At 54.3% G+C, this 6555-nt stretch overlaps 1 long non-coding RNA gene across 1 annotated transcript in view; it reads left to right on the top strand.

Moving 5' to 3' along the window:
• The window catches only part of LOC111821856 (uncharacterized), a 5406-nt gene extending 280 nt beyond the window's left edge, over positions 1–5126 (top strand). The window contains exons 2-3 of the long non-coding RNA XR_002825194.1: positions 4397–4463; positions 4868–5126. This is a non-coding gene — a long non-coding RNA (uncharacterized LOC111821856). The remainder of the gene's footprint in view (positions 1–4396; positions 4464–4867) is intronic.
• The last annotated feature ends 1429 nt before the right edge of the window (positions 5127–6555 follow it).

Here is a 6555-nt window from a genome sequence, read left to right as displayed (position 1 = left end):
TGGGGGTGGGGCGGGGGGTTCTCAAGGGAGAGCGCCATCTTCGAGGGAGCCACCTGCGGGGCTGAGGGTGGAGGGAGGTCTCTGGGGAGAGACGGACGGGCACACAGCCTTCCCAAACCCAGTCACTTCTGTGTTTGTCCTCGGCTGAACCAGGACTTGGGCCCAGAGAAGGCCTTTGTCTCCACTCAGCCACCACTCGGCTGTCCTCAGACTGGAGCCTCCAGCTCTGGGGCTACCTAGTTCCGATATTCAGTACTGGGGAGGGGACACCAAATGCCCACCCATGCCAGGGGCCAGGATCCTGGGCACACACACATGGCCAAGGTTGATGGGGGCAACTGGGAGGGCCTGGTGGGCTGAGAAGAAGCCCTGGTGGCACAGTGCTTAAGTGCTCAGCTGCTAACCAAAAGGTCGGCGGTTTGAACCCACCAGCTGCTCCACGGGAGAAAGCTGTGGCGGTCTGCTTCCGAAAAGATAACAGCCTTGGACACCCTGTGGGCTGTTCTACTCAGTCCTATAGGGTCGTTATGAGTCGGAATCGACTCAACAGGAACGGGTGCGTGGGCCGACAAGATAGCCTGAGAAGTGCCGACTCATCCTCTGAGCTCAGTCTCCACAGCCGGAAAATGAGCTCAACTCCCACTCCCAGGAGAGCTGTGCAGAGGGCAGGAGGTGACACCGGTGGTGACCCTGGAAAGTGAGGGGCCCCTGACCCGCATCAGCTCCTCCACCCCCCAGGTCAAGGAGGAACTTGAGTTCAGAGGCAGGGACGGGGTCTCCAGGGCTCCCACTGGGCTGTCAGTGCTCCGCCATCGCTGTCTGCAAGCCCAGGAGGCGTGCCCAGAGCCCGCAGGATGTGCCAGGCTCTGGTAGGGACCCTGGGAGTTGCAGCAATGGGGGGCTGGGTCTGAGGGAGCAGGGGCAGTGTTTGGGGGGCCAGGAGAATTCCCTAGGATGCCCTGCCTAGCGAGGACTGGAAGAGCCATGGAGTAGTATAACCCATGTGGACAGGCCGGCCCGCTTTCTTACGGCTGGGTGGAGAATGGGTTTGAGGGCTGCTGAGATCCGACTGGGGCTTGGCCTCGCTCCCCCGCCCCATCCTGGCCCCCAGGACCCAGGCCGCCCCCTGGAGGCAAACTCTCAGGCCGTCTCCTCCAGCATGGTCTCTCGGGCAGACCCCGTGGCGGGGAGGCCTGGCGGTGATGCTGGATAAGGGTGCAGGAGGGGGCTGCACCCCTGAGCCTCGCCCCTGTGGAGGGCAAAGGGCTGTGGGGAATGTGCTCAGAAAGGTGTCTCCTGCCCATGGAGGCCTGCACCCCATTAAGCATCCAGTGGGATTGAGCTGGGGGGGTGTTGTATGGGGGGCAGGGGCATGAGTCAGAAGCCTGGCCCATCACTGCTTTCTAGGGGGACCCTGGACGCGGCCAGGCCCCTTTGCCTGGGGTGTCTACCCTGGCTGTGTGCTCTCCCTGCCAGGGACGGGGGCAGCAGGGCCTCCTCCTCACAGATTGACAGGCGGTGGGGCCGGTGGGCTGCAGCCAAGTGGCCCCTCCGCCATCTCCTCTGCTGCTGCCCTGGGGATCTTTGCCTTCTGGGAGTGCCTTTGAGCCCCTGTGTGCCCAGACACCCAGCCCTTCCCCTCTCCTCCAGCCACAGTGAGGTCACTGCTGTCCACAGGGAGGGCACCAGGAGGTGAGGCTTCCAGGCCCAGGTGGATCCCCGGGGCTGGCCTGCCACAGCTGCCACTCCATGGGTGCTAAATGAGTGAATGAACGAGTGAATGCCCGCCTCGCTGCCTTGCCAGGCTGTCAGGCAGCAAACAGAGGCGTGGGCTGATTCCCCCTGAGTCCCCAGCCTGCCCGAGTCTAGCACTTGCTGGGTGTTCAGTGGAATTTGAGGTGCTGGGCAGGATGTCCCCGGCAGCTGGCCCTGGGGAGGCAGGTGGGTGCAGGAGGGGAAGGATGGTGCTGGGCTGCTGCTGTGGGCAATAACCGAGTGAGCACACGGGTTCCATTCCCACCCCACAGGGGCTCAGGGGTCCTGCTGGAACCCCAGTCACGGCCATAAGCATCATCACAGCCTCTGCTCGCCCACCTGCCTCCTGAGGAAGGTTCAGGAACAAAGGACACTTAGCTTTTCCTCCCAGTTGCACACAGGGCTCCTGCTTATCCCTGCTCACCCAGAACCCTTGCCCAGCCAGAAAAAGCCCTGATACCAAAAGCTGGGGTGCACCTAGTGCTGGTTCTGGGCCAGCCTGGCTCTGCCAGCTTCTCACATAAAGACTTACACGTTCAGTGAGGGAGGTACTGTTGTCATGTCCATATGGAGAAACTGAGTCACCGGGTGGTTCCCCAGGTGGGACAGAGCTGGAATATGAACCCAGGCCGTGTGGCTCCAAGGTCCGGGTCTTCTAGTTGCTCTGGGTGCTCTTCATTTGACCATCCTCTCTGCAGGTATGGTCACCCAGTGGACCCCCAGGGCAGCCAGCTCCAGCTACACTGCAGGGCATACCCCTGTGCACACCCCTAGGACCTGTACCAGGTTTTGGGAGCTGCCAACCCTAGGTTGGGTGACAGTATGCCTGAAACTCTCCCGTTTTCCCAATTATCCTGGGGTGTTATGGATTGAATTGTGACCCCCAAAAAGATATGTTCAAGTCCTGACCCCTGTACCTGTGGATGTGGCCTTGTTTAGAAATAGGGGCTTTGCAGATGTTAGCAGTTAGGTTAATACAAGGTCATACTGGAGCACAAAAACAAAAAAACAAACCCAGTGCCATCAAGTTGACTCATAGCGACCCTATAGGACAGAGTAGAACTGGCCCACAGAGTTTCCAAGAAACAGCTGGTGGATTTGAACTGCCAACCTTTCGGTTAGCAGCTGAGCTCCTAGCCGCTGTGCCACTAGGGCTCCATACTGCAGTAAGGTGGGTCCTAAAGGAGCCCCGGTGACACAAGTTAAGCCTTCAGCTGCTAACCAAAAGGTCGATGGTTCGAACCCACCCAGCGGCTCTGCGAGAGACAGACCTGGCAATCTGCTCCTGTAAAGATTACAGCCTAGAAAACCCCATGGAGCAGTTCTACTCTGTCACATGGGGTCACTATAGTCGAAATCTACTCCATGACAGCTAACAACAACAATCCTATATAGGTGTTGTCCTTATAAAAGAGACAGAGACAGGGAGACAGGAAGGACACCATGCAACCCTGCAGCTGCAAGCCAAGGAGCTCTTGGAGTCACCAGAAGCTAGAGAGAGGCAGGGTGGATTCTCCCTCAGAGCCTTAGAAGGAATAACACTGCCGACACCCTGATCTCGGACTGCCAGCCTCCAGAGCTGTGAGATGGTACGTTTCTGTTCTTATAGCTACTCAAAACCAGTTGCCATTGAGTTGACTTTGACTCATGGCGACCTCATGTGTGTCGGAGTAGGACTGTGCTTCACAGGGTTTCCAATGCTGTGTCAAAGAGAGAAATTGATAGCAGATATCTTGCTTTGATTTTAGGATTTTCTTAATGTTCACTTTAAAGAAAATCCCTGACCAAAGTTAATCTGCCAGCAGCTTTTCTTTCACCCAAAGTTGCAAATCATTCTTTCCTGTTCGAAGCTAGGCTTACTAAATCTGAAGTTCAAAGGAGACAGCTACAGGTGAGGGAGAAGGCCGGAGACCACCCTGTGACCTGATGTCAGTTGATCTCAGTAAAAGGGGGAGGGCGGGGTTCGATCAATCGTGTTAAGATTAGCCAGTGGTTGATCTTCTATATTTCTCCCTCCTTTTCTCTTTACAAGCCCCATTGTACCTAGCTTCTTCTAGGCATTTGCTTTTTCTGGAATTAAAATGGTCTCCTATATGCATATAGAGTAACTGCTCGGAATAAACCTGTTGAATAAATTCTGTTGAGTTTTGATTATTTTTGACAGCTACGACCTTTTGGAAGTAGATCACCAGGACTTTCTTCCAAGGTACCTCTGGGTGAACTCAAATCTCCAACCTTTCTGTTAGCAGCTGAGTGCTTAACCATTTGCACCACCTAGGGACTCCTGTGGAGCCCTGGTGGCCAATGGTTAAGAGCTCGACTGCTAACCAAAAGGTTGGCAGTTTGAATCCACCAGCTGCTCCTTGGAAACTCTATGGGGCAGTTCTACTCTGTTCTATGGGGTCATTATGAGTCGGAATCAACTCCACGGCAGTGGGTTTGGTTTTGTTTTTTTTTAGGGACTCCTATAGCCACCCGGCTTCTGGTATTTTGTTACAGCAGCCCCAGGAGACTCATGTGGGGTAATTATTCATAGCGCCCCCTCTGGCCCTCTGTTGGATATGATGCGTCCATATAGGCACAGGCTATGTGCACATTAAATTGATTAAGGAATTGCTGTGTTCCTCTGGCTCCCCCACAGGGCCTGGGGCCCCCGTTGTCCCCAGCAGCACTCAGCATGGCCCAGTGCTTGGATGGCTGCCAGTCCGGTAGGTAAAACAAGCCGTGTTTATTTGCTTATCTCGGATTACTAATGAATTTAGCTTCTCTTCCTGTGTTCGGCTTTCTCCTCTGTGAGTTGCCTGTGGGTGTCCTTCTCTCTTCTCCGTTGAGGCTGCAGTCTTTCTTGCTGACGTGTGGTGTTTGTTTTGTATTCTAGGTGTCAGGCCTCTGTCAGTCTCAGCTGTTGTAAATATCTTGTCCTGCTGTCTATTAACCTGGACTGAGCAAAATCCCGAATTGTTTGCTGTGATCGAAACGTATCCGTTTCTGCCTTATGGTTTATGCTGTTGCAAATTCGTTTAAGAAGGCTTTCTTTCACCTCTGAGTCACAAATAGACTCTTCTAAGTTGGTTTCCATCATTGCTTTCATGGTTCTACTTTGCACACTCAGGTCGTTGAGCTGTTTGTCGCTGTGATTAGATGCCGTTGAGTTAGCTCAACTCATGGGGACCTTCCGTTGAACAGAACAGAACGTTGCCCGATCCTGCGCCATCTTCACCGTCCTTGCTAGGCTTGAGTCCTTTTTTGTGACCACTGTGTATTTTGAGTGCCTTCTCACCCAGGGGGCTCATCTTTCAGCGCTGTATTGGACAATATTCTGTCGTGACCTATAGAGTTTTCATCAGCTAATTTTTAGAAATAGATCGCCAGGCTTTTTTTTCCTTATCTGCCTTCATCTGGAAGCTCACTGAAGCCTGTCCACCATGGGTGACTCTGCTGGTATTTGAAATACGGGTGGCACAGCTTCCAGCATCACAGCATCACACAAGCCTCCGAAGTACGACAAACTGACAGACTGGGTGCCGGTTAACCTGATTGAATCTGCCGTTCTAAGAGGTGGTGTCTGTGGCTGAACTTCTCCCACAAGGCACTTCCCCTGGCCTGGACAATGCTCCCAAAGACCTTCTCCTCACTTAGGCCACGTGGCGCCACCTTGGAGTGGCCTCCTAGCCACCCCTCTCACGCTGCCTGCCCCCCATTTCTCTGCCCGATTTTCTGCAGAGCTTGAATCTGTTCTGTATGGCTGGGGCAAGCCTGGTTCCCACTCGTGTGTGGTTCTGTGACTGCACGCTCCGCTCTCCTCTGCTGTTCCCTGGCTGAGACCAGGGTGCAGACCCCCAATTCTCATTGTGGCCCTGGGAGCTGAGGGGGGCTGGCACCCAGGGCAGGATAGGTGCCTGTGGTGGAGATAGGACTCCATCATGATCCCTGGGGCATCCAGCCTCCCTCCCAGAGTCCCCGACAGAGTCCCTGCCCTTTGGTTTATCCAGCCCCTGCTAAGGATGCGGTCTGTGGGTTTTGCCGTCCTGTGTCATCTACCTGAGTGCAGAGATTCATCAATTACGAGCCTGATAAGATTGAGACATTGAGTGTTTCTAAGAAGGAAACAGGAGGGATGGAAGTTTTTCTGGAATTTAGGTGTTCTGGGTGGGGACGCAAGTGTCTGGGAGACGGGCAGAAGGGGGTGACAGAGAGCCAGGCAGCAGACAGGTGTCACTGTGAAAAGCATGAAATTTATATAGCGCACATTCTCTCCCCTTGATCATACCGGGACTTGTCCCACGTTTCAAGGTCACTGGGTGTGAAGGGTCTCTTGGAGCACGTCTGTGGCCGTGTGGGCTGCTGCAGGGTCCCCAGGAGGCCGGTGGCGTGGGTCTGAGACTGCTGGCTTGGGGCAAAGGGGCAGCGAGGTTGTGGGGATATATGCCATTTAAACATGGCTGCACTATTGACAACTGCAGTCCCCACAGGCCTCTATGCTGTATACAACACGTTGGAGACTTGTCAGCAATGAGAAAGAGATTAGGCACGACTTGTTTTCCCAGACCTATTATCCTGTTACTGATTGGCTTGTTTACCTGAATTCCTTCTCCCTTGCCCGAAACTTATTGTTACTCACCCAAAGCCCATTGTTCTGTTATTTGCTTTACTGCTTGCTGTATTGACTATAAAATAAACTCCTAGGACTGAAGCCGGGGTTCGACTCCTCAGAGTGACCCTCCTGGCCCCACTTCTCTGTAAGAGTTGTGGCATTGGTTACTGTCTCCGCCGCCCCAACAACCATCGCCGCTGTGACAT

The sequence above is a fragment of the Trichechus manatus genome, unplaced genomic scaffold (assembly GCF_000243295.1).
Source record: "Trichechus manatus latirostris isolate Lorelei unplaced genomic scaffold, TriManLat1.0 scaffold00111, whole genome shotgun sequence".
Lineage (NCBI taxonomy): Eukaryota > Metazoa > Chordata > Mammalia > Sirenia > Trichechidae > Trichechus > Trichechus manatus.
This window is presented reverse-complemented; position numbering and strand designations above follow the sequence as displayed.